Source organism: Ovis canadensis, chromosome 3, assembly GCF_042477335.2.
Source record: "Ovis canadensis isolate MfBH-ARS-UI-01 breed Bighorn chromosome 3, ARS-UI_OviCan_v2, whole genome shotgun sequence".
Lineage (NCBI taxonomy): Eukaryota > Metazoa > Chordata > Mammalia > Artiodactyla > Bovidae > Ovis > Ovis canadensis.
Window position 1 is genome coordinate 38,408,429 of NC_091247.1, and position 27,661 is coordinate 38,436,089.

Genomic DNA, 27,661 nt, shown 5'->3' on the forward strand with positions numbered 1-27,661 from the left:
TGGGCTATTCTTCGTTGAGGGACATGGGCTTCTCATCGCGATGGCTTCTCTTGTTGTTGTTCAGTTGCTCAGTTGTGTCCGACTCTATGTGACCCCATGGACTGCAGCAGGCCAGGCTTTCCTGTCCTTCACCATCTCCTGGAGCTTGTTCAAACTCATGTCCATTGAGTTGGTGATGCCATCAAACCATCTCATCCTCTGTCATCCCCTTCTCCTGTCCTCCAATCTTTCCCAGCATCAAGGTCTTTTCTAATGAGTCGGCTCTTTGCATCAGGTGGCCAAAGTACTGGAGCTTCAGTTTCAGCATTAGTCCTTCCAGTGAATATTCAGGGTTGATTTCCTTTCAGTTCAGTTCAGTTCAGCCTCTCAGTCATGTCCGACTCTTTGCGACCGCATGAATCACAGCACACCAGGCCTCCCTGTCCATCACCAACTCCTAGAGTTTACTCAAACTCATGTCCATCAAGTCGGTGATGCCAACCACCCATCTCATCCTCTGTCGTCCCCTTCTCCTGCCCCCAGTCCCTCCAAACATCAGAGTCTTTTCCAGTGAGTCAACTCTTCACATCAGGTGGCCAAAGTATTGGAGTTTCAGCTTTAGCATCAGTTCTTCCAGTGGACGCCCAGGACTGATCTCCTTTAGAATGGACTGGTTGGATCTCCTTGCAGTTCAAGGGACTTTCAAGAGTCTTCTCCAACACCACAGTTCAAAAGCATCAGTTCCTTGGCACTCAGCTTTCTTTATGGTCCAACTGTCACATCCATACATGACTACTGGAAAAACCGTAGCTGTCACTAGATGGACCTTTGTTGGCAAAGTAATGTCTCTGCGTTTTAATATGCAGTCTAGGTTTGTCATAGCTTTTCTTCCAAGGAGCAAGCGTCTTTTTAATTTCATGGCTGCAGTCAACCATCTGCAGTGATTTTGGAGCCCATGGCGGGGGAAAAAAGCATTAGTTGCTGGGAATTTGCAGAAATTGTGGGAGGGTATTGGATAGGGGGGTCCAGGCAGCTTTTATAAGGACATGGACAGGGTGGTTGCAGCTGACATATGATTGCTGTAGTGCTGTGTAACTTGTAGAATGTTTGACAGTGATCCACCCGCCCCCGACACCCCCCAAAATCTTTTCTATGGAGGTCTATTGGTTGCATGCTCCAGAAACTATCTTGATACTCCCCTTGCTGCCCAGCGGAAGCCATTTTCAATTCAGACTCCAAAAGGGAAGCAAAACTTCCCAACAAAGGGCTTGTCATTCCCTTTCTTTCCTGTAATTTACACAGACCCTGAGGACAGTTAACAAAGCCAAAGAGAGCTGTGGCCTTTGCAGCCCTGCCAGCACTGAGTAGGGAGTGAAGGGAGGAGAAGGAGAAGTCTTTCACGAGGTGTGAGACTTGAAGACTTCTCTGAGCAAGTGCATCAACGAATATTAAGACTCCATTGAGTGCCCTAAAGATGCCAAGGTCTCCATGTAGCTGGATTGAGAACAGGGCAGATCCAGTCAGTGCCACACTAAATAAGCACTCTTGCTCGTTCCTCAGGAAGAAAGACCCAGTTGATGGAAGAACCTGTTGTTTCTTCTTAACATCCACTTAATTAGAAACTTTGAGGACAGTAGAGATCATGGGCTTTGACTGCCCAGCGTCATTTTCCCTTCTTAGATAAGAGCACCTTGATTTTCCTTTGAGGGATCACCTCCTTCCTATTCTCAGATCAGTTATGGTGGAGTTGAGTCCATTCTTTGGCTCTAGGTGGAGGACACCTGACTGTGCCAGTCAGAGAAGGGCATGGTCTCAAATTCAGGCCAGCTGGGACTCTGGATTTTCATTGAAACTGTTAAATGAATTCTCATTTATTTTCCAACTGGGTTGCTAAGCCTCTAGAATGTATGTAATCCTGAGGTTGTTGGTGACCATCTTGGTACCTCAGGGGGAATTCTGAAGACAACACAAGTGAAAGCTGAGCTGCAAGATCTAGGAATGGAGACTAACGACATTTTTGGAGCACCAGAGATCTAAACGTGCCTGAAGCTAGTCTAAGTCTGGATGTCTCATTTACATGGGTCTAGGCTTCCCCCCACCCCCTTTTTTCCATTTTGAAAGTTTGATTTGGATTTTTGACACCTGCAGCCGATTGAGTCTTAATTCGTGTCATGAATTATGTGTAGTTCTCATTGTAAAGTGTGGTTTGGCTTTTCGTAACATGACCTTTTGTCTTACAGTGCTGAATTTTTAGTTTGCTATGTGAATCAAGTGAGACCATAAGGAAACTAGCATTATTTTCTCTATATGGAAAAAAAAACGTGAAGGAAGGAGGGAATGGGAAGGAAGATGGGATGCTGTATTTAAAGAACCCTGAAGTCCCTAGGTACCTAGGAACCCTCAGACCCTACCTGATCTTTCTGTTCTAAATGCCCCAGCTGTTCTGTGCTCTTCCCGTGTAATACATCGTCATAGTTAGTAATGATATGCTCATGCAGTATTTTGATTAATGTCTCTGTCTCCCTCATTGACCTGGCAGTTCTATGAGGGCAATGATGTTGCTAAATGTTATATCCCCAACAACTAGTCCAGCATGTGGCATTCAGCAAATGTTTATGGAATGAATTGACATGAATAGTTATACAGATTGGATTGATCCTCCTTGATTATTGGGGTTAGGATTGTGGCAGAATTGGCAGAAGCAGGGGAAGCGGTTCCCATCCCCTTTGTATTTCCTACACTACCCACACCACCAACATACAGTGAATGTTTGTCTTAAATGAGATAGTTAATTTCAATTTGACTGGGAAATCGTTTATCAAACCTTCAGTGCTTATGTTGTTATTAGAGCATTTTATTGAGGAATTAGTGTGGTGGTTGACTTAATCTGTGGAAAGCCTTGCAGAGGAGTGGGTCAGATCTGTGTGATTAACAAGCAGTCTTGCTTGCTCCTTTGTCTTTATGAAATCATCTGTTTAACTGGGATAGTCCACCCTCACTCAGGCTTGCCCAGAAATGTGTTGGAGACTGTAAGAAGGCCCAGGCAGTCAATGAGGGAGAGGTTGGGGATGTTGGAGACTTGACTGTCTTAACCAGAAACAAAAGCAGTAAAAGGTGGCCCTGGGAGGAGGGGACGGGTATCCTGAAGCCCACTCCTTCCCCGCTCCCCTCTGGACCGGGCCCACCCCCTCTTCGCCACACAAAGCCTCCCCCTCCCAGCCGAGGCTGTGGTTCCCTTCCCCCAGCCTGCTTTCCCTGAGATGAGGCGAGTGTTTCCCAAGGCCCATGTGACTTACACTGGCAAGTGACGACTACAGACGGTTTACCAGTCAGTAAAACTGCCAAAGGCTTTTGTGCTGTAATAATCCTTTTCCTGTTTAAAACTCGGGGGATTTTCTACTGTTGCCAGTACTTTTTCAAGTCAGCAATTACAGTGTGGATTATGTAATGGCTAGGTATTAAAAATAGAAAAGACCAGAGTTTGCATCTATTTTAACCAAATGAAAACAGCAGAGGGAGGGGAAAGGAGCAGAGGGAGAGACCAGAGGAGGAGGGGGACAGAATTACATAGGAGAAGCAGTGAGATCGCATCACGTGACCAGACAGCCCAGCCCACAGTCCACTCTGCCCTTCTGTCCCGCACTTCTATTCTAGGCCTTCTCCAGGGAGCGGACCCTGCAGAGAATTCTGAGGACTCAAGACCCTCCTGGGTATTCATCAGCTGAGCCTTGGGGTGTTTGCCTGCCTCTGACAAGGAAAGTGACCAAGATTGGGAGGGATTGAATTTGGTGTTCTCTTCCAACCGTGCCCTCTTCTCTCCCTACCCACTCACCCGCCGCCCCCAAGTCCAGGACTCCTGTGTCTTGATTTCCAAGGTCTTAGAGCTCTGCTTGTTTCTCTTGTTGCAGTGTTAGCATCACGGGATGGTTTATGGAGGAGTCTTTAGCATCCCAGGTCTCTTATCAGTCCTTTGCCAAAGCCACCCCAAATAAATATATGATGTAATTGAAACCCCTGTATTCACTATGAAAAATGGCTTCAGACCCTCCAGCCCTCCTGCTTCCCCACCCCAACTCCTCTTCCCACACTGGATTGCTACCTCTAAACCCTTCAGGTGGTGCTTAGGAATTCAGAGGCTACCACTGATTTGTTCTTACGTGACTTCTCCTTGCTAATCCCCTACCCCTACCCTGAATCAGGAAATCTTTTTGTTTTCCAAGAGACCTACTGAATTACTTTTAAGTACCTCTAATGGTGAAATTTTAGGTGCCAGGTGGGTCTGGAGCAAGGAGGATATTTTTGGAAGGAGGACTACTAAGAGTCTGACAGATCACATCAAAATACACCAGGCTTTCTACTATGTCACCGTTTATACAGAGGAACCCACAGAGGGAGGTTTTGAGTTAATCACTTATACATAGTCTTTGAGCCTACATAGAGCCTATCCTGAAAGTATCCTACCTTGTAGGTCTTGGGTGGCAGGAAGTGATGGGTACTTTGAAGAAGCAGCTCACTGTTTCCAAAGAGTGAACCCAGATGTGTTTGGTGGGGTTAGGGAGAGAGACCTAAAAGTTTGGATTGTCAATAGAATCAGTTGCAGGCATTATTAGAAAGTTACTTCCTCGTCATTACTTCTGTCCACTTTTGCACCTGCCTCATCACATTTCATTCTCAGAGCCTTCATCTGCACTGGGGGTGGAAGAGAGTGTCAGCAACTCACAATAACACTGGTCCCAGCTCCATCCAGCTCCACCCAGCCCTGCCCAAAGTAGAGGGAGTGCAGGGAAAGGAAGAGGGATCTAATTTGTGAATTTCAGGCATCATTTCACTAGATAGGAAGGGGAACCTGGGGACCTTCCTTAGGGCCTTTCAAATCATAATACCAACCTGCACTGGAAATGTCCATGGGGTGGCACGTCTCTTGTTGGTTTTTAGGTCTTTGATTCTGGATTCCTGTTCACATTCTCACCAGAGGCTGACTTTGGTAAAGACTGCCAAATATGATATGGTCCAGATTTTAATTGTTCCAACCCACTGTGTCCAGTAATGCACTTGAACATGCCTGATCAAGTTCCTGGCCTTGGGTGTGGTCAGGGTCAGTGCTGCATCAGTCGTCTGTTATCTGGACAGGCTGGTCACTCCAGACCAGGCAGTCAGCAGAAGCTGGAGGTCACAGTGAGGATCTGCCTTCCATATCCCATCCCACTCCTGAGATTTTAGCAAGGTAAGGAGTCCACTGACGCACCTGCCTTAGGGGCTGCCAGGGGCTCGAGTCAGTCCCGGACTAAATCATTAGCAGGGTTCACAAAGGAGCCCTTTCTGCCTAAACTCAACTCTGTGCTGTGGCCTTCTTCCCGTTCCCACCCTCATGGATAAGACCATAAGGATACATGGTAACTTGGCCACAGCACCTGCCCCATCACACTTCATTCTTAGAGCCTTCATCTTCACTGGGGGTGGAAGAGAGTGTCAGCAACAGAATAACTGGTCCCAGCTAGTTGGGTATACTGGTCATTCCTATCCTTTTTCTGAAAGGGGTCACCTTTCTTCTCATTAAAATATCCAAGGTATTTTCACCCCTCCACACACAAATACACACAGACACGTGTGCGCAAACAGAGGGGGTGTTTCTGGTGTCTGTTGCTTAAGATAGTACTAGTAGTCATAAGCTGGTATGGACTGGGTAACACTTCAGTTCAATTCAGTCACTCAGTCATGTCCGACTCTTTGTGACCCCATGGACTGCAGCACGCCAGGCTTCCCTGTCCATCACCAACTCCTGGAGCTTGCTCAAACTCATTTCCATTGAGTTGGTGATGCCATCCGACTATCTCATCCTTTGTTGTCCCCTTCTCCTGCCTTCTTCAGTCTTTCCCAGCATCAGGGTCTTTTCCAGTGAATCAGTTGTTTGCATCAGGTGGTCAAAGTATTGGAGCTTCAGCTTCAGCATTAGTCCTTCCAATAAATATTCAGGACTGATTTCCTTTAGGATTGACTGGTTTGATCTCCTTGCTATCCAAGTGACTCTCAAGAGTCTTCTCCAACACCACAGTTCAGAAGCATCAATTCTTCAGTGCTCAGCTTTCTTTATGGTCCAACTCTCATATCCATGCATGATTACTGGAGAAACCATAGTTTTTGATTATATGGACCTTTGTTGGCAAAGTAATGTCTCTACTTTTTAATATGCTGCCTAGGTTTGTCATAGCTTTTCTTCCAAGGAGCAAGTATCTTTTATGGCTGCAGTCACAAGGCAGGGGGAGCGTTTAAATAGATTTAATCTTTATTTATCTGGCTGCATCGACAAATTTGAGACACAATAGTGCTTCTGTTGGAGAAGGCAGTGGCACCCCACTCAAGTACTCTTGCCTGGAAAATCCCATGGACGGAGGAGCCTGGTAGGCTGCAGTCCATGGGGTCGCTAGGAGTCGGACACGACTGAGTGACTTCACTTTCACTTTTCACTTTCATGCATTGGAGAAGGAAATGGCAGCCTACTCCAGTGTTCTTGCCTGGAGAATCCCAGGGATGGGGGAGCCTGGTGGGCTGCCGTCTGTGGGGTTGCACAGAGTCAGACGCGACTGAAGCGACTTAGCAGCAGCAGCAGCAGCAGCAGTGCTTCTGTAACATGGGACATTCATACGGGCCACAGAGCAAGGTGTAAATGGTAGATGTCTTGCAGTAACTCCAAGACTGGGGTCAGAGCTCAACAACTATCTCCCTTTGCCGCACATAGTACCACACCCCTCAGACCTCTTCTTGGTCTGATTCTGACGTCAGATTCAGAAATAAGTTTGGGAAATGAGCCAAGACAGTCCTGAGGGTTGGGCCTCAGGACTCCACCTATTTGTCATAGCTCCTCTGGCTGGAAGTACCAGGAGGCAGGAGTGAGGAGAGGTGGTGAAGCACCTGATATGACTGCAGCCACACCTGAGCTCCTCTGTCACCCAGCAGAGCATGGGGGTGGGGGGAGGGAGAAAGAAGGGGAGGAAGGAGAGAGGGAGGAGGGACGGGAGGGAAGGGGACAGAGTGAGGGGCTTGGAGCCAGGGCCTTGGAGCTGGGCAGGGCCAGATTGACAGGGATGTCTCTGTTTCCACCAGGAACTGAGACTCCGTTTCCTTCTGGGACTGAGATTCAACTGTTGGGGGTGCTAGTCTTGGGAAAGTCAGCAGGGGGTGTGCTGGCAGCCAGCTTTGGCCTTGGGATAATCTGAGTCCAGGCTGACCAGGGTTGCTAAACACAGAGCCGTGCCAGCCCCTCCTCTGTACCCTCTTTCCTTCCAACCAGACAGACAGGCCTAGGCTCCAAAAACTGTTTTGTCACAAAAGGAAAGATGAGGAACAACTCACTAGCACTTCCTGCCTTGAGGGGTTTGCATTTTAATTTTTTTTTTTTTGGTAAAGTTTTTATTTAACTATCTGGCTGCACTGGGTCTTAGTTGTGGCATGTGGGATCAAGTTCCCTGACCAGGGATCAAACCCAGGGCCCCTGCATTGGGAGCATGGAGTCTCAGCCACTGGACCACCAGGGAAGTCCCAGGGGTTTGCATTTTAAAAGGACACTTTGAGAGTATTATTACTATTAGTATCACTAAAAATGTTAACTTCTCCTCTAGTCAGTTTTGGTCATTAAAAATTTTTTATAAAAAGTAAAAAACCCTTAAAATTATTAGCATAAAATTTACAGTCTTTTTTCCATATATACTGTATTTAATCTTCCTTTCTTCATTCCCATAATTTTTTTTTTTTTTTTTGGCCATGATGTGCCCTGTATGGGATCTTAGTTTCTTACCCAGGGATGGATCTCACACCCCCTGCAGTGGAAGCATGAAATCATAACCACTGGACTGCCAGGGAAGTCCCTCATGCGTTTTGTATATGATTAGTTTTGTTAGAGGGCCATTTTCTAATAACCAGCTTTTGTGTTATCTCTTATTTTTTTGTCTTCTATTTCATTGTTTTACTTTTTAATCAGTTTTAAACTAGTTTTGTAGTTGAAAAATAATACAAAGGATCATTTTCATCTTATTAAAAAGACCAGCTACCCAAAAGAATGGACAAAAGATTAAAAAAAGAGAATTTTATGTGACTTAAAAGACCTTACTTACAGGTAAAATAATGGATCTTAATGGTGGGCCTCTGGGCTTGAGTGGGGGTGGGAGGCATCTTACAGTCGGGTGCCCCGTGGAGGGAAACCTGGGTTGCACCCTGGAGGCTGCTGCCCCCACCTGTGATTTAGTTACTGCTATTAGTCAAGGCACAGACCTCTGCTTCCTCCCTGGTAAATCGTGACTAATAAAAAATGGCCCCACCTGTCTTAATCATTCGCTACATCAATTCAGTTTCTGAGTGTGAGGGAGATAAAGCACCTGAACTTGCCCTCTTCGCTCTGCTCCCGTCTGTCTGCTACCGCAGGCAGCAGGGAGGGGCGAACCCTGCCTCGCCTGGAGGACTGCCTCACCAAGCTCTGGTGTGTAGCCTTAAAGGAACATTATATTGAAGGGAAGGAAAGTATCTTACTCTCCCTTTAGCCTTTGCCTGCTCCCTTATCTCTTCTTCAGCTAGGTTTTGTTATTGACTTTATTTTTAAGTGTTTTATAATTCTTTTTCTGTGGAGAAGTGAGTGGGAGGGGTAGGTGTGCTGGAAACAAGTCCAAAGAACTGGGAGTCAGGAACTAGGTGGTCTGTATCTACAGTTCTCAAATGTTTTGGTCTTGGGACCCTTTTTATGCTCTTTAAAATTATTGAGGACTTTAAATACTTTTGTTTATGTGGATTGTAGCTATAGATATTTACCATAGTACAAATATGAAAAAAACTTCTAAAAACAGAGGCTTTAAAATTAGTTGTTTATTATTTTAAAATAACAGTAACAAATCTTTTACATGTTAGCATACTTCTTACAAAAAGAACAGTTGTATTGTTTTATAGTTTTGCAAATATCTTTTTTTTTCCCCCCTAGGCTGCTCCATGTAGCATGTGGGATCTTAGTTTCTAGACCAGGGATCGAACCCACACCCCCTTCATTGGAAGCATGGATCACTGGACCATCAAGGAAGTCCCAGCAAATCTGTTTAACGAATAGCCTAATAGAAGACAGCTGGATTCTCGTGCCTGCTTTTGTATTCAGTGATATATTGCTTTCCTTGAAGTAGATGAATGAAATTGAACTTCATACAGATTTGTATTTGGAAAAAGTAAAAGTATTTTAAGAGCCTTTTCAGATAATTGTGGATATCTTTTTACTCAAAGTCATAATATTTTGATAAAGACATTTATTTACACAGCAGTAAAAATTATATATTATACATCATGTGTGTGTGGGCTCAGTCACTAACTCATGTCCGATTCTTTTGTGGACCCCTGGACTGTAGTCTGCCAGGTTCCTCCGCCCATGTAATTTTCCAGGCAAGAATACTGGAGTGGGTTGCCATTTCCTACTCCTTGGATATCTTTTTTGATATGTCACCAGAATTGGACAGGTGGCATATTCTGAAAGGTTAGTTGCAGTGTGAGATCTGAAGCCGTATCAGTGAATTTCTCATACTCAGTTATGTTAAGGCTTCCTTGTGGCTCTGCTGCTGCTGCTGCTAAGTCGCTTCAGTCGTGTCCGACTCTGTGCAACCCCATAGATGGCAGCCCACCAGGCTCCCCCGTCCCTGGGATTCTCCAGGCAAGAACACTGGAGTGGGTTGCCACTTCCTTCTCCAATGCATGAAAGTGAAAAGTGAAAGTGAAGTTGCTCAGTCGTGTCCGACTCTTCGAGACCCCATGGACTGCAGCCCACCAGGCTCCTCTGTCCATGGGATTTTCCAGGCAAGAGTACTGGAGTAGGGTGCCATTGCCTTCTCCGACTCATCAGTAAAGAATCCGCCTGCAGTGCAGGAGACCTGAGTTCGATCCCTGGGTCAGGAGGATGCCCTGGAGAAGGAAATGACAATCCACTCCAGTGTTTTTGCCTGGAAAATCTCATGGACAGAGGAGCCTGGCAGGCTATAGTTCATAGGGTTGCAAAGAGTCAGACACTTCTTTGTGACTAAAAAGCAGCTATATTAAAGTCTGTTGGTCTGTCTTGTTCGTTGAATGGGTCTTTTACTCATGCCTGATTTTCTAACATGGTGCATTGGTGGTCATTGGAAAATAATGGCTCAGTGATTTATGCAAATCTTCCAAATGTAGACACATTTCAGTTCGTAATACCACATTTGTTATTATTACCACTAATTTCATCACCAAGTCTAGATACTGGGAAGCTGTCAAGCTCATTTTGTCAACGGTTTTCACTTGACAGCTCGAATTTTATCGGCAAAAAATACTAGCGGTTTCTTGATTTGACAAGCTCACTTCGTTCATTTTTGAGAACACGTCTTCTAGTACCCGTTGGGATTATCAAAGTTTGTCAATTGTTCTTTCTAATAAAAATGATGTTCCCCCCAAAAGCAGGTAGTTTAGCTCTCCATGCAAACAATGACATAAACACATTCAGTACTTTAGCACAAGTGATTTGTGCATAGACTTATAACAAGATATATACTCAAGGGTCATGTTTTAATAAGATTAATAATTATTGCTCCATTGTAGACATTCTTAGGTGAAGTTGACCTTTTTATTAAAACATAAGTGTTTGGGAATGAAGAATATGACTTTGTTGATTTGCATTAGGGCCACAGCAGTTTTATCTCCTGTTGCTTTTGTGTTAATACAAATGTCAACAAAGTGAACACTGCAAAAAAATCCTGGTAGTAGTTAAAAAACAAGTCTTGGTATTATTATGGACTCCCCCCCGCCCACAAGCCACCACCCCCAGGGGTCCAGAGATCATAATACAGTAGCCATTGATCTACGCAATCTCGGGCAGTGATGACTTGTGGGCTCCAACACCTCCGTCAGCCTTCCTGGGTCTCAAGTTTCTTCAACTGCATGAGGGGCCTGGTTGGGTTCGTAGTCTCTCCATACTGTTGAACCCTATTTGCTAGTCCTTGGAGCCACTTCTCCCCCAATAGCTGTGCTACAACTCTCTTTTCTCTCCCTCTCATGTCTGATTTTCTCTCCATAGCTCCCCTTCAGCACACCTCTTATAGGTGGGTGTCCTTGTTTCATGTGCTCCTTCACTCCCTGGGTGATCTTATCCCTTCCCTGGTCTTTAACCATCATCTGCAGGCTGACAGCTTCCAAATCTCTATCGTTAGCCCAGCTGTCTGTCCTGGGCTCCAGTTCTATGATTCCAGCTTCCCTTTGTATCTCCTCACCAGTATGCTTATAGGCATGTCACAGGCAGATTTCATCATCCTCCTCCACACATTGCCTTCTCTTCCAGAATAGCCAGTCTTGGTTAATCCGTCATCCACCTAACCACTTAAACCAGAAGCCCAGGAGCTCTTCCTGCCTTATCCAGTTCCCTTACTTCTATCATCTAATCACCTAGGCCTATTGGTTCTGCTCCCTAAATATTTCTCCAGTCACTCCCTGCTCCCCAGTTCTTCCACTACTGCCTTGGACAGACCCTCATCATTTCTTAAACTATAGCAAGAACCCTCTCCCTGGTCCCCTGTCCTCCCTTTCAAACCCATACTCTAGCTTAGGCTGGAAACCATAAAAGTTTTTGTTTTCCTATTAAATTCATATTGTGTACTTACATGTCAGGGATTGTACCGGATCCTGGGGCTACAACGTAGAAAAACACAGAAGGCACAATCCGTTGCCTTCAGCACTCACAGTGTATGAGGGGAGAGAAGAAAATAGAGGACACAGAAAGCATGACACAGTGTTTAGAGACTGGGGGGTGCTTGGGAACAGCTGGCAGCTTTCATTGAGGGTTCAGTTCAGTCACTCAGTCGTGTCCGACTCTGCAACCCCATGAATCACAGCACGCCACGCCTCCCTGTCCATCACCAACTCCGGAGTTCACTCAAACTCATGTCCATTGAGTCAGTGATGCCATCCAGCCATCTCATCCTCTGTCGTCCCCTTCTCCTGCTGCCCTCAATCCCTCCCAGTGTCAGGGTCTTTTCCAGTGAGTCAACTCTTCGCATCAGGTGGTCAAAGTACTGGAGTTTCAGCTTTAGCATCAGTCCTTTCAATGAACACCCAGGACTGATCTTTAGGATGGACTGGTTGGATCTCCTTGCAGTCCAAGGCACTCTGAAGAGTCTTCCCCAAAACCACAGTTCAAGGCGTGGCCAAAGAACAAACTTCCTGGAGGAAGCAACACCCAGACTGCACAGCTGGGTGGGAGTTAGCTAGGAGTGGTGGGACTGTGGCGATGGAAAAGCTTTCCTAGTGACTCGGTATCTCATTTCCCTGCTTAAAGTGCCCTTCTGAGCATCACCACTGCCTGTAGGATAAAGTTCAAATTCCTTACCATGGAACACAAACTTTGTGGCCTCTTAACCATTATCCTGTATTTACCCTGAGCTGCTTTCAGTTCCCCTAAACCCCGGCTCATTCCCTCACAGTTCCTGGGAATGAATGTTCCTTTGCATACAGGATTCCTCACATCCTCCACCCTTCCCACCCACTCTGAGTTACCTGTGTCAGCTGACTCAGGAGACCTTCCCTGACCTCTCCCGTATAGACACTGTGGCTCCGTCGCCTGTGCTCCCCACCTGTGCACACACCTGGACTTGTGTTCATGTATCACGTCATTAGAGCCCAGCCGATTGTTTCTGACTCTTGCTCCTGCTTGCCAGTGCGAGATCCTAGGTCTTGCCTGGTTCCCACTCGCTCACCCCATGATCATTTTGGGGATCCTCAGGGTGTGTGTCTCCCATGTGCTGATGGATAAGGTTAGTTTAATCCCCTACCCCCACTCCCACTATCTTTTCCCTTTGTCCAGCTCTGCAACCTCCCTTTGCCCCTGCCACACCCCATGGAGCTATCAGATCTGCTTGACATTACCACACCCATCAGGCACACCGCACCTGCTAAGAACCGCTGACAGTCCTGTTGGCATGAAGTCAGCCAGCTCTCTCGTGTCAGACAAGGCCATGGGGCTTCTGGTATCCCTGTTGCCTTACAGAGCCATCAGTTTCAGCTCCACAGATATGTCTAAATCACAACTACCATCCTAGCTTAGAATTACCTCCTGCATTCCACAGAGCAAAGCTTTTGTCTCTGGGTCAGCTCATTGTACCTGTCTCCTCCTTCCTTTAGAAAGAGTTATTTCCCAACAGGCGCCTCAACCCATCATGCAAATATCTTCCGAGGCACCAGTGGGCCAGACAGGTGTCACATCCTCTTCTTCCAGCTCCAGCCTGAAGGTAAAAAAAATGTATGGATATTATTTATTTAAAATAGTAGATTATATAAATAGTACTGAACATAGCTTAATCACTACAAATCCAAGCAGGTTAGAGATTCATAGACTAACACTGATAAAGCTCCTCTTCCATCCCTACCCCTGTCTTAAAGTTTACATTCCTGGTAGGTACTGGTGGGTTAATTATTTGCTGGAAATGTTCAGACTTTCTGCTTTGCATTGACACATATGTGTGGCTTGCATACAACTTGAGAAAGGATTCTTTTTTCCTCCCTGGATTTTCCCCCTTTGCACTCTCACATTCATGGAGCTGATTTCCTCGAGTCAGCTCTCCAGATTAGAAAAAGGAATCATCTTCGGGTGTCTCTGGCTTTTGTGTGTCAAAAGCTTACACACTTAGGGAAACTTTAAGATGTGTAGAATAGCTCATGGAAGAAAAAGGATTCTCTTCCTCAGGATGAATGCTTTGACTAGAAGCAAGATGGAAGAATGATTTCACCTAAGTGGCAAGACCACAATTCTTTGCAGCCTTACCCTCTACAGACCAGATGCGGGCAGGAGACAGGGGAGAAAGATCTGAGGTGTCTGGAGCCTTGCCCCGCCTTCTAGCAGCTCACCTGGGCAGGCAGGAGTGAGGTCCCAGAGAGTGATGGCCATGTTGTGGGGCCAAGCTGGGGGACACAGGCAGCCTGGTCCAAGATTCCTGGCTGCCCATAGCGGCCCAGAGTAGCAGAGGTTACTTGATCTGGCCTCAGCCCGCTTCACAGCTGCCTCCTGTGTCCCATGTCTGGCACTTCTCAGTGTTCAGACGTAGCTAGTATTAAGCTTCCCATTGACCGGATGGAAACTCACCATAAACACTGTGTTGTGTTATAGAAACTAAAGTTTGTTTTCTTGCACATCTGAGTTCGTGAACTGAGATTTATTCCTGTGACTTGTACCATTCATATTTTGCTACTTGTGAAGATGGTTTCACAATATATCTTGAAAATGTTTCCACAGAAGTAGATATATATTTATCCTTAAAAAAATTAAAAACTATAATTTTTTTAAAAATACAGGCTCATAGTAAGAAATTCTAACAATACTGCAGGAGAAAGCAAAAATTCCCCAGTCATCTATTCCCACTGCCTAGATATAACTACTGCTAACAGCTTCTTGAGTGTGCTATAAGTTTCCCATGAAGATAAGGACATGTCCGTTTCTATATAGCTCTTTTTATATACAAATAATCTCAAGCTACAGGCACTTATCTGCAACTCTTTTGATTCTTTAACAATTTGACCTTTATTGTTAAATAAGTTCTATTATTTAAATAGATACAGTTCAACTTTCTTTCAGTGATGCCCAGTATTCCGTAGAATGGATGTGCCACATGTTTTTAACCAGTTGATTCATAAATTTCCAGATTTTTAGCTATTACTAATCAAGGGCACGATGAATATCACAATAGCTGGCATTTGTTGATCATAGATACCGTTCTTAGCATATGGAAAGGCATAACCCTTATAACAGCCCATTGAGATATAGGCCCTGTTATTGCCCTGCTTCACAAATAAAGGGACTAACCCGCAAAAGAGGTCAATAGCTTTCTCTCGGTCACAGATCTGGTGGTGCTGAGTCTGGAATTTGAACCAGGCATCAGGTCCCAAGCTCAAACTTTAGTATACCACAGCCCCGTGTGAATGCTGTACACCTGTGCTAATATCTCCATAGCCGGGTTTGTAGCAGTTGCAAATGCTGGGTCAAAATAAATGCACAATAAACTTCAGCAGTACTAAGTGCTTAGAAGTCTACTTTATGAAGAGAGCAATATGCTTCTTTTCAGAATCAAGTGCAGAGGCCACTTGTTTCCTGAGAAGAGAAGGGGCTACACCTCTTGTGCCCAGATACCTCACTCTAGGGAAGGGTGTTTTCTTTGCCGTGGTGAGGGCTTCAGTTCTGCCCCCTAATCTGGCCTTCTCTCTGGGCTAGACTGTGCTCCCAAGGAGCCTTGGTAGCCATGCCTATGCCCTTTAACTAAGGCCACAGCCACAGGTTGCCAGAGAAGTCAGCCCCCGGACTCATTTCCTCCCTGTGCCCCCTTGGTCTGTCAAGGGCGAGGGTACCTCCCAGCTAGGAGATGGCCCAGACTCCAGTCTCCTGTTTATCTGAAAGAAGAGAAGACGGTAGCCATCTAGAGAAACAAGTTGGCCACTGTTTACTTCCCTGCCCGAAGCTCCTAGATCTGACTACAAGGGGCCTCACCGAGGGCCTTGCAGGGCTGGCTCCACACTGGACCTGCACAGAGGTGTGAGACCAGAGTATGTGGTGTGGCTGCTCCTCGGCAGTGGTTTCTATAGGACTGTGTCATGAATGTTTAGTCACTCAGCCATGTCTGACTCTGCGACACCATGGGCTGTAGCCCACCAGGCTCCTCATGGGCTGTAGCCCACCAGGCTCCTCTATCCATGGGATTTCCCAGGCAAGGATACTGCAGTGGATTGCCATTTCCTACTCCAGGGGATCTTCCTGACCCAGGGATTGAACCTGAGTCTCCACCATTGCAGGTGGATTCTTTACCGCTGAGGCAGCAGGGAAGCCCTAGACTGTTCTGTCAGCAGTTCTCAAGTGGGGGCCGTTTTGCCCTCACCGGCACCAGCAGGGGATATTTACAGATGTTTGGGGACGTTTTCCATTGTCACAACTTGGTGAGGGGGTGAGGTGGGTTGTGCTGCTGGCATCCAGTGAATAGAGAGAGGCCACGGATGCTGCTAGACATCCTCGCAATGAAGGCACAGGACAGCTGTTCACGACAAAGAGTTATCCAGCCCAAAATGTCAGCAGTGTTGAGGCGAGAAATCCTGGGCTACAGAAGGGCAGACAGGGCCCAGCACATGGCTGTCACCATGACGCTATCAGTGGCAAACACTTAACATCTTGCTCACCTGTAGCTTGCCACTGTTTTAAAGTGGATCATACCCATGAACTCATTTAATCCCCACAACAAGTCTATGAAACAAGTCCCGCTATTATCACCCCATTTACAGATGAGGAACTGAGGCATGGGGCTGTGAACTGTTAGCTCAAGGTTCCCATGGTGGCATCTAAGCTTGGCCTCTCACAAGTGCTCATGGCAAGTGCTTCAGGACTTCCCTTCTCTCTCTGCTTCTTCCAGAACCTTGGGAGCACCCGGGATTGTTTATATCTGTACAAAGAGGGAGTAGAAAAGCAGTCAACTGGTCATCTCTTTGGCTCTGACATCTCTGTTTCCAATGGCATTTATATTTTTTTTTTCTGCAGAGAGTTTAACTGAAATGAGTACTGAGGGCAGAAATTATGGACAACCATGATGAGTTTACACGAAAAAAATTCCTCATGTCACTCCTGCAGTGGTCTCATAGGACTCTTTCAACCTCTGGGCTTACTGCTTGGAAGGCTGAGCTGCTTGGGAAGTAGATTTGCTTAAACACAAGAGCAAACTTTATCATCTAGGAGGACAAGAAGCAGCTGGTGAGTCAGGTTAGGGACACCAGGGATGCCGGGCTGTTCTGACGAGGCCCATAGTTTGGATAAAGGGGGTGCTTCTCCAGATGAGGCCTCCAACGGCCAAGATAGGAAGTTGTAAATAGGATGAGGATGATGGAAGGAGTGGGAAGGGATCTGTTGGATCAAAGCCAACTTTTCACCATAGGAAATACTTATTAATTATAGGATGCCACAGGATTGGCTATGCCTCTGAGTGTGGGAGCAGTAACCTTTGCTTTAAACAAACAGCCCCGTCACTCAACAGTAATTAGCAGCAACAATAGGCATCTTCACAAGATCAGATTGACAGGTGGCCCACAGCACACAGCCTCAAGCCTGGCCAGGAACCGGGCTTGGATGCTACACCTATGGAGTCAATCAGCCCGTGCTCAGGCAGCCCAAGAAGTACTGACACAGAAATGACATATTCATCCTCGGGCTGTTTGCTGGAAACTTGCTGTGTTCTAGGTACGGAGAAGGGGCTTCCCTCATGGCTTGGATGGTAAAGAATGTGCCTGCATTGTGGAAGACCCAGGTTTGATCCCTGGGCTAAGAAGACCCCCTGGGGAAAGGAGCAGCTACCCGTTTCCAGTATTCTTGCTGGAGAATTCCATGGACAGAGAGGAGCCTGGTGGGCTACAGTCCGTGGGGTCACAAAGAGTCCAACACAACTGAGCGACTAACAGATTCACAGTTTTTCTTTCAGGCATTTAGAGGAACCCAAAAGAAATGTAAGACACAGACCATACCCACAGTCAAGAGAACTGAGTAGACAATATTGTTTGAAAAGTTGTAATAGCACAGAAATATACAGAGTTGTCCCTCCATGTCCAGGCCTTGGTTCCAGGAGCTCTCCCCTCATCCCTGGAGTTACCAAAACTCATGGATGCTCAAGTCCCCTGTATAAAATGGTGTAGTATTTGTGTATAACCTATGCACATCTTCCCACATACTTTTTTTCTTTTTTTTTTGGCCATACTGTGTGGCTTGTGAGATCTTAGTTCCCCAAGTAGGGATTGAACCCAGGCCTCGACAGTGAAAACACGGAGTCCTAACCACTGGACCTCCAGGAATTCCAGTATACTTTAAAGCATCTCTAGAGTACTTACAATAACTAATACAATGGAAATGCTATTTAAGTAGTTGTAAATACAGTATAAGTGTTGTGTAAATGATTGCCAGTGCGAGGACAAATTCAGGTTTTGCTTTTTGGAACTTTATGGATTCCCCCCCCCTCGAATATTTTCAATCCTTGGCTTGTTGGGTTTTCAGATAAGGAGGGCAGTATATTACATATATGGACCCTCAGAGCCAAATGGGAATTCTAGACCAGGTGACGGGAGAGGTCTGTATCACACTGGTGTGTTTCTTGTAAAAGAAGTAGGAAACACAAAGAAGAAAACAAATCATACTAATTAATGCTTGTCAGAGAAATATATTGTAAACTATTTTGGCTATATCCTTTAAGATCTTTTTTCTGTGCACATACATGGATATAAATACACATACACATTCCATTACACAAATGAGTTCATATACTCATATGTTACATACTGTTCTGTGATTTACTTTTTATACTTAGCAATACGTTGTTGACAGTTTTCCTTGTCAATAAATACTCTGGTATTTCACTATATACCTACCACGATTTAACCAATTCCTTATTATTGTCCCTTTAGGTTACCAACAGTGGTGGCCTATATATAATACTGACTCTGTGCATGTCCTTATTTTTAATCCTTAGGTTATAGTCTTTAAGTAGAATTGTTAGATCAAAGGATATGCACACTTTCAGTGATTTTGATACATTGCCCAGTTGCCTTCAGAAAGTTTATATCAACTTAAGCTCTGTAGTCCTATGAGACTATCTCTTTCACTACATCTCTCCCAACATTAGATATTATTATTTTTAATTGCAAACTTGATAAGCAAAATAGTGTTGTTGTTACTGCTTTATTTTTACTTATTATTTTATTACTTGGACTTTGTTTTGGACTTTTTTTTTACAGGTCAGTTAGTCATTGGTGATTCTCTTGACAAATTGTTTGATTATATACTCAATCTAGCTTTCTATTGGTATATCCTTTTTTAAAATTTCATTTGTATTTTATTATTATTTAGTGTTACTAGGGTCTTCCCTGGTGGCTCAAATGGTAAAGAATCTGCCTGCAATGCCAGAGACCCAGGTTTGATCCCTGGGTCAAGAAAATCCCCTGGAGAAGGGAATGGAGACCCACTCTGGTATTCTTGCCTGGAGAATTCCATGGACAGGGGAGCCTGGTGGGCTACAGTCCATGAGGTTGCATTTTAAAAAATTTTTTAATGTAGTTTATTCTTTTTGTCTTATCGATTGAAAAGAGTACTCAGTGTATATTCAGACTAACTCTTTGTCTATTTTATATTACAAATATTTTATCCTAGATTGTCATTTGCCATTTAGTTTTGTTCGCTCTTTAAGCATTTGTAAAACTAAAATGTCCATGCCATCAGGGTAGTCTGTATAGGTTCTCCAAGCCACTAGGTGGAGGTGGCCATGGCTGGGAGCAGGGAGGCCCATTGGTGGCCCTTGCACTGGTACCAAGGTGGCAAGACAAGGCCCACAGCGAGGCCGCCTGGAGAGGACTGAGTTGTGCAGTTACAGACAGAGTAGAGGTGGCCAAGATATGGTGATCCTGGTGAGGGAGTGAAGAGGGAGGGAGAGGCGTCTGGTGGCCCACAAGGTGCTGACGGAGGGCAGAGCCAGCAGGTGGAGGATGAGCCAGAATGGGGACTGCAGGAAGAGGAGGGGCTGGGGGCGAGGGGGAGGGGCTGGGGCGAGGGGAGGGGCTGGGGGTGAGGGTGAGGGACTGGGGTGAGGAGGAGGGGCTGGGGCGAGGGGGAGGGGCTGGGGGCCAGGGGGAGGGGCTGGGGCGAGGGGGAGGGGCTGTTGACGGAGTCTCCGGATCTCTAGGCCTGGCCTGGCTTCTGTCTTTGTGTCAAACTCAGAGAGGCTTTCTCTACTACGGAATTATAGATTTAGTTAAATTCTCTCTTAATACTTTTAATTTCGTCTATTTTGGATTTTGTTTTTTACATTAAAATCTGGATGAATTTGTTGTATTTTCCTGAGTTGTGAGTTAAAGATTTAACTTGCTTTTCCTTAAGGATAGATAGATAATCCTATTTATCCTTGCCCTCCTGATCCAAAATACCACCTGGATCTTACAGTAGATTTCCATGTATATCCCTGAGTCTGGTCCAGGATTCTCTGGTGTGTCCCAGTGAACTGTTTTGTACTACACCAGCTCCATATATCCTGATCACATTTTCTTTAAATATTGGGTTGGCCAAAAAATTCATTTAGGTTTTCCTGTATGATGTTATGGAAAAACCCAAGTGAACTTTTTGGCCAATACAATATATCTAATCGGTGTTAGTGATAAGGTATACTTCATACTTGTTTTTTTTTCTCTCAGAATTTCCTTTGCTCTTTTAGGATGGACTTCAAAATCATTGTGTCAGGCCCTGCTCCCTTGGACTGCGCAGTGGGAGCTGGAAACACCGGTGACTCCAGTGGGACCCTTTGTATTCATCAGCACCAAATATACCAGGAACTGGGTTTGATGAGGCTGGACTTCCTTATCGGTAGAGAAATCACATGAGGTTTCTTTAGGAAGAAGTGCCTCACTGCTATTGACTTGGGAGCAACCCCCATTCTCTGGCCCAAGGACACTCCTGTGGACTTTCAGAGCCCCTGTGTCCTTGCTGCTGTGGCTGCTACAGCTCCCAGCTATATGCTCCCCACTGTAGGCAAGTCAGCCTGTACTGGGGTTTTTTATTCTTCATCTTGCAGGGAATCCTGTCTTCAGTCGTTGCCTCCTCCAAGCCTTCTCTTCTCTAATGATTTCCTGTAGGTTAGCTCTGGGGATCTTTCCTTAATTGGTTCTTTTTTTTTTTTTTTTTTGTCAGTCATTGCTTTTCTTTTTTTTTTTTTTTTTTTTTAGTTTTTTATTTTTTACATTTTAAAATCTTTAATTCTTACACCTTAATTGGTTCTTAAATGTGTTTTTCTTCTAGAGAATTCTTCGTAATTGCCAGCATTGTGATGGCTTCTTCCTAGTTTCTTCAGTGCATGCAAGTTCCCTCCTCTTTCACATTTGCTAGTTTTTTGTGTTTTTTTCTTATCTAAGTGACTTTTCCACGGTCCGTTTTTATTGAGGAATAATCGGAGAAGGCGATGGCACTCCACTCCAGTACCCTTGCCTGGAAAATCCCATGGACGGAGGAGCCTGGTAGGCTGCAGTCCATGGGGTCGTGAAGAGTCAGATACAACTGAGCGACTTCACTTTCACTTTTCACTTTCATGCATTGGAGAAGGAAATGGCAACCCACTCCAGTGTTCTTGCCTGGAGAATCCCAGGGACGGGGGAGCCTGGTGGACTGCCGTCTATGGGGTCACACAGAGTCGGACACGACTGAAGCGACCTAGCAGCAGCAGCAGCAGCAATGAACATAAAGTCACAAATTCTAAGCGTACATCTCAGTGAGTTTTTTTCATATCTGTAAACCGTGGAACTACCACACTATCAAGATAATTCTTTCAGAGTTAAGAAGCTGTTGGTGGGAGGTTGCATGGAGAGGGAAATCATGAGTATGTCCCCAAGATGCCATCTTTTTCTAGAACTGTCTTTAAAGAGGTTTAAGGACGGAGCCTCACACCAAGTCTATATAATAGTGTGGAGAGCAGAATGGTTAGGAGTGATGGGTCATGGTTTGGTCATCCCCCTTACCAGCCATGGGACTCATGTACCTCAGTGTCAATAACTGTAAAATGGGAGTAGGTGATAGCTCTTACCTAACCAGCTTGTCATGAAGATTACACAAGGAAGTACCTGTCAGTGCCCCAAAAAATGTTAATTGTTGTTTTTGTTGTTATTAATAACAAGGAGGAGGAGGCAGTGGTTCTTAATGAAGGGTACACATCAGAATCACCTGGGAGCGCTTTTGCAAAAATATACATGCTCAATCTGGCCAGATGTATTGAGTCAGAGTCTAGATTTTGAATACCTCCCCAGTCCTTCTGTTGCTTATCTCGGTTAAGAACCATTTGGCTGGAGGCGGCCGTGACAGGACGCAGGAAGATCAGTGGGTGGCTGCTGCAATAGTGAGGGCAGGTGAGGGCTGAGCTGGACAGATTCAAGACTGAGTGGAGAGGTCGCCAGGATGATGACCTTGGGTGGGGAGCAAGGAGGGAGGGGAAGGAGTCTGGGGTGACTCACAGGGTGCTGACCTGGATGATGGCTTGAGTAGGTGGAGGATGAGCCAGAATCAGGAATACAGGAAGGGAGGGTGGGGAGTGGGCCAGAGATTGTTATAATTCTTCTTGGGATTGTTGAATGGAGGCTTCTGGTGGGAACACCAAGCAAGTATGTGGATCTCTAGGCCTGGACCAGTGGTGTTTTCAGGGAGTCACTGGTGGGAAGGAGATAGATCAAGCCATGTGCATGGTCGTAGAGTGAATGTCGAAGGCAGAAGAGGGTCAAGTTCACAATCATTCACCTCTGGGAAGGCGTGGGTCTATCCACTTCTTACTCCCTCCCTCAAAACAGAAATGGTTATTTCTCATGTAACTGTCCCGTTGCTGAGGACTGCTGGGAAATAAAATCAGTCTTTTCACTTGAGGATGAGTAATCACTGTGGGTCACTTCCTTTCCTCACAGGTCTCAAGGTTTTCCTCATCTGCTGATGGAAGAGCTTAATCCTCCACCAGCATCCTCAGACAGCACATTCTCTGGCTTTCTTCAGGCCCTTGATGTCAACCAGTTATGCTTTAGTAAGAGTTTAAGCCATTCCAGGATTAGTTTCTTGATTAAATATGTGTGTGATTTTTTTAAAAAGGAAAGAAAATGGGTCTTTGAAATCAAATGGGCTCTCTTTTCCCACCTCTCCAAGGGAGCAGACTGTCCCTTCAGGCCTCTGTGGGGCCTCATCCGCCTCACTCATTCCCGTAGGACGCTGCACATGCCTTTCCTTCTGCCCTGCCACCCCTCTGTGTTCCTGCTTGTGCAATGGCAAGCCCTGCCTCCTCCAAGGAGACTTCCCTGACTCTCGTCCCTTCCAGGTGAAGCCAGATGTGGGGCTCTGAACAGATTCCCACTGGCTTCCCAGTTGGGCACGGGGGTGGCAGGGATGGATCTCAGGAAGATGGGTCTCAGGATGGATGTGCACAAGGTCACTGCCTTTCAAACTTGCTTGATCACCACCTACAAACAGATACATAAAACTGAAGCAAAAATTTTGTAAAAGTAACACTCACTCTGTGTGATCCATTTGGGTATTTTCTATTCCGTTTTTTTTTTTAAAGAAAAATGCTGGTTGCAGCCCCTTAAACTGATTTCACAACCCAGTCATGGGTCCCAGCCCAACAGGGTGAAAGACGCAGAGTAAGATCATTAGTGCTCAGCACTACTCCAAACACAGCCAAGGGGCCCTCTCCAAACGTTGCGGGCAGACGGTGGCACCGGCAGCCGTGTGCGCCCGGTGGCGGTCCAGTGGGCAGTGCTCTGCGCTCTCCGTGGAGTCTCCTTTCAGGGCCCCTGTTGGCTGTGCCATAAAGTGGCCATGGGCACACATACTTTGTCAGTGCTGAGAGGTGGAAGTCTAAGAAGCACTCCAGACGCCTGATAGCAAGATGCCAGCTCAGTGTGAAGTGTCACACAGGGCTGTGTATCTCATCCATTAGATGAGGCTCCTCATGGAGGCAAAGCTTCCAGCCTCTCTGGCACTCATGATGCTGCTCACCTGGCTCAGTTGCTCTGTTGTGTCTGACTCTTTGTGACCCCATGGACTGTAGCCCACCAGGCTCCTCTGTCCATGGAATTTTCCAGGCAAGAATACTACAGCAGGTTGCCATTTCCTCCTCAAGGGCATCTTCCCTACCCAGGGATCAAACCTACTTCTCTTGCGTCGTCTGCATTGGCAGACGGATTCTTTACCAGTAGTGCCAGCCAGGAAGCCCTACTCACCTAACAGGGCTACAAATAACAAGTAGAATAAGAGCAAAACATGGGGCTCTGGCATGCAGTATAATAACAGCGACAGAAGTGATGGCTCTTACTGGCCAGAGGATGGATAATAAATCCATCAATACACACGGAACATTCCAGGTGCAGTGAATCTTGGAACCCCCTCTCCCTCTGGAACTGGAAGTCAGTGAAAACAGAACCTGTAGGAGTAACTACCTCAAAACTCCTGCATTTAAGCCTGGTGCTTTATCTCTCTGAGAGCCTCAAAGTCTGTTGACATTTACTTAGTACACTTTTCTAAGAAAAGCAGCTATCTGATTTCTCAACCCACTGAAGAAGAAAATAAATTGCCCGGAAAGGTGTTGGTGGTAGGTCTTTTCTAGAGAGAGAGAGATGTGTAGGTAACAGGAAAGTAAAAGCCGTGGGGAGGGAGAAGAAACAGTAAACAGTAACCACAACCATGTGCTTATCTTGTTCCTTAGGGAAAGCTCCTAATGATGACCGCTTCAGTGGGAAAAGGGTATTTTTTTTAAAGCATTAGAAAACTGTGAGCCGCATTTGAGCAACCACTTGAAAGTGGTTAAAATAGTGTTTTTCCCATTGAAGTTTCATTTTTCAGAAAACATATTCATGGGAACCTCAGTTATTCTGGAAATTAGGTGCTGTTGAACTGCCCCTGATCAGGGCTAATTAGGAGTTTGAAGCATGCTGTGAGCTTGGGTTCATGGGCAAGTCCTCCCCACCCAGCCCTAGTCTGCCTTGTAGCCAGAAACCCCTCCATTGCTGTTATGTCAGGCTCCTTTTTTCATCGGTGTGAATTTGTGAAGAAACTCTTTCCATTCTGAAGGCTTCTCGATACAGTTGTGGCTCACTGATATTCTGAAGGGAGATGTACAGAGGGGACTGAACAGGACACTTCCCTGAGGATGGGGTGGGGCAGGACCTGATGGAGTGGCCTGAAGGACTAGTTGTTGTTAAGTCCCTGTTACGTCTGCCTCTTTGTGGCCCCATGGACTGTAGCACACCAGGCTCCTCTGTCCTCCACTATCTCCCAGAGTTTGCTCAAGTTCATGTCCATTGAGTTGGTGATGCTTTCTAACCATCTCATCCTCTGCTGCCCCCTTCTCCTTTCATCTTCTATCTTTCCCAGTATCAGGGTCTTTTCCAGTGAGTTGGCTCTTGGCATCAGATGGCCAAAGTATTGGAGCTTCAGTTTTAGCATCAGTCCTTCCAATGAATGTTCAGGGTTGATTTCCTTTAGGATTGACCAGAGGGCGGGACAAAACTCCTGGGATTGGGGCTGGGATGAGTTTTTAGGGAGCAGTGCTGGGGGTGGGGGGGCAAGTTCTACCCTTTTCACTGCTTTGCTTGAAGACAGCCTGCTCACTGAGACAGAGCCAGGTTCCTGCTTCTCCCATAACCTGTCCATTTGAGGCTCGCTGGCCACCTTATCCCCAAATCTGCTTCTGTGAGTCACCCTGAGTGACTGCAGGAGTGCCCCAAGGAGTAAGGGGACTTAAAGAAAAGCCAGGTTATTTCTGAGACAAAGATCACTTATTCCACACCATTTGAGAAAGCTACCTTTGAGTAGAAAGCAGTGGAGTTGGTGGTTTGTCACACCCCTAGGAGGTTTCTGTCTTATTTACTTATTTGTTATTTCTGCCTGTGCTGGGTCTTCATTGCTATGTGCAGGCTTTTCTCTAGTTGCGATGAGTGGGGGCTCCTCTGCGTGGCCGTGCACAGGCTTCTCATTGCGGTGGCTTCCCTTGTTGTGGAACACAGGCTCTAGGGCACTCAAGCTCAGTAGCTGTGACATATGGGCTTAGTTGCCCTGTGGCATGTGAAATGTTGCTAGACCAGGGATCGAACCTGTGTCCCCTGCCCTGGCAGGCGGATTCTTAACCACTGGACCACCAAGGAAGTCTGAGGTTTCTGTCTTAATAATAGATTATACATAGTATGCATGCATAATGCAATTTTATTATTGATATGTGCAAATGCTGTCTGACTATAAAATGATGATACCATGGCTCCCCATGGGGAAAATAACAATAAACCAAAATGACAATATCACAAATCTTTGAAAAGATTTCAGGAGTTGGCAAAGTCATTTGCTGATGTGTCCCCAAGGCCTGAAATGAATCTGCGCTTGGTCAGGTGGTGGTTCTGAGATTGCTGCCTAATGGAATTCTTTTATTTTTTTTTAATTAGGAATATAATGTGAAGGATAGAGAAAAAACCACTTAAGCTTAAGCACTCTAACTAGTGGAAATTAGATTCTGATGATGAAATCACAAATGATTTTAACAGGGAAAAGAAGGGGCATCAGCAAAAAAAAGACCCAGGAGCTTAGGTTTTCAATGAGCCCACTGTTTTTGCACATGTATGGGGTACTTGGTGTGTGGTACACACATGTGAGAATGTCCAGAAGGAGCCAAGTCCAGAATTAGAAGAGATTGTACAGGAATCCCAACCAGCACAAAAGTTGCCCGTCTGCTTCCTTATTGAAGTCAAGAGGAATAATAAGCCAAAGACAGGCCCTCTGCTGGGGGGGATGGGCAGAGTATTCATGTCACAGAGAAAAAAAAAAATCTGCCAATTCCCATTTACTCCCAACTCTGCCTCCCTTGAGAATAGTCCTCGGGCTGGGGAGAAAAAGTAACAAACATCATATGGAATGAAATGAGGCTTCCAACAGTAAAGGAGATGGTAATGGAACCCGCTTCCCCAGAGCAAAGTCCACCCGTCACATTTCCCCGTCTCGGTTGACTCATGTTCCTGAAATAGTACTTCCACGGAGAGGCAGTCTATCCAGAGACAGATCCATTTATTAGTCCTAGATTGGAACACAGATAAGGGAAACTGAAAGCTGTCCTGAAAAGGATTTTTAAATCAGCAATTTTAAATCAATAAAGACCCACTGGGTAGGGTCTGCTCTAAGCTAAAGATGACAGCTCTGGTAAATGGCTTTAGGGTAACAAAGTGAGGGTTTGAAACAGTCTTATCAGGGTGGAAAAAGAGGAAGGAATTTTGTAAGGGAAAAGGTAGTATTTTATATTTGGGTTCAACGAATTTAGCCATCCAAGTAGGTAATGGGGGAGCCTGAGATGGGCTTGTGGAGGGGCATGAAGAGGCTGGTTTTGCATCGACTCCCTGTAGACCAGGAGTGCGCACCGAGAAGGAAACATCTGGGGTGGGTCATCAGGATGGAGAGGTCTGGGGACCTGGGAGCCCGGGGTGTTGAGCCCAGGACCGTCAGCTTGGGGAAGAGTCCAAATACTTGAGAGTCACCCGAGAGTGAAGGAGGCACAAAGCTTATGTCCAGAGGGTGGGCCAAGTGAGACGGAAGCAGGCCTAGGCTCTGTCTGAGGAGGTTGTGTCTTCCCTGTCGATGAAGGCTTTGTGCAGCCTTGGGATGGATGTGCGGGGACATCTCGGGGCGGATGCCTCTCCAGGTGGCCTGCAGATTCTCTTTGCCATGGATGAAGAGTCTGCAGAGAGCACCTTGGCCCAGGCACTTTGGAGCAAGGGGCAAACTGAGGCTTCAGGTTCAAGTCCTTCTTCTGCCACTCTGCCTGTTACTCTCTGCACCTTGGTCCCTTCATTAAACACATGGATCATGGCAATAGTACACGCCTGCTAGGACTCTTGTGAAGTTTATGTGAGTGAGAGCGAGGCCCTTAGAACCACGCCACAGCCTTGCTAAGGGCTGTGTACCAGATAACCTCTGTGATTGTCATCTACCCAATGTCACCACCCCCCCCCCAATCTGTCACACAATTACTAATCTACTGATCTCTGGGATGGGGGAATAGAGGCAAGTACTTTGGGTACCTGCCTTCCAGAACTCAAAGCTCAGTGTGGAAGGTGGAGACCCATCTCGTGTGGAGAGGGGGTTCGGGCAGTACAGGGC

General features: G+C 46.0%; 1 long non-coding RNA gene across 7 annotated transcripts in view; it reads left to right on the top strand.

Moving 5' to 3' along the window:
* LOC138436781 (uncharacterized) overlaps positions 1–9,292 on the top strand; it is a 60,791-nt gene extending 51,499 nt beyond the window's left edge. For 6 of the 7 annotated variants that reach the window (XR_011255594.1, XR_011255596.1, XR_011255592.1 and 3 more), the window contains one exon: positions 8,942–9,292. This is a non-coding gene — a long non-coding RNA (uncharacterized lncRNA). Of the gene's footprint in view, positions 1–3,633; positions 5,204–8,941 lie in introns of all 7 variants that reach the window. The other variant, XR_011255595.1, reaches the window with a different exon arrangement.
* The last annotated feature ends 18,369 nt before the right edge of the window (positions 9,293–27,661 follow it).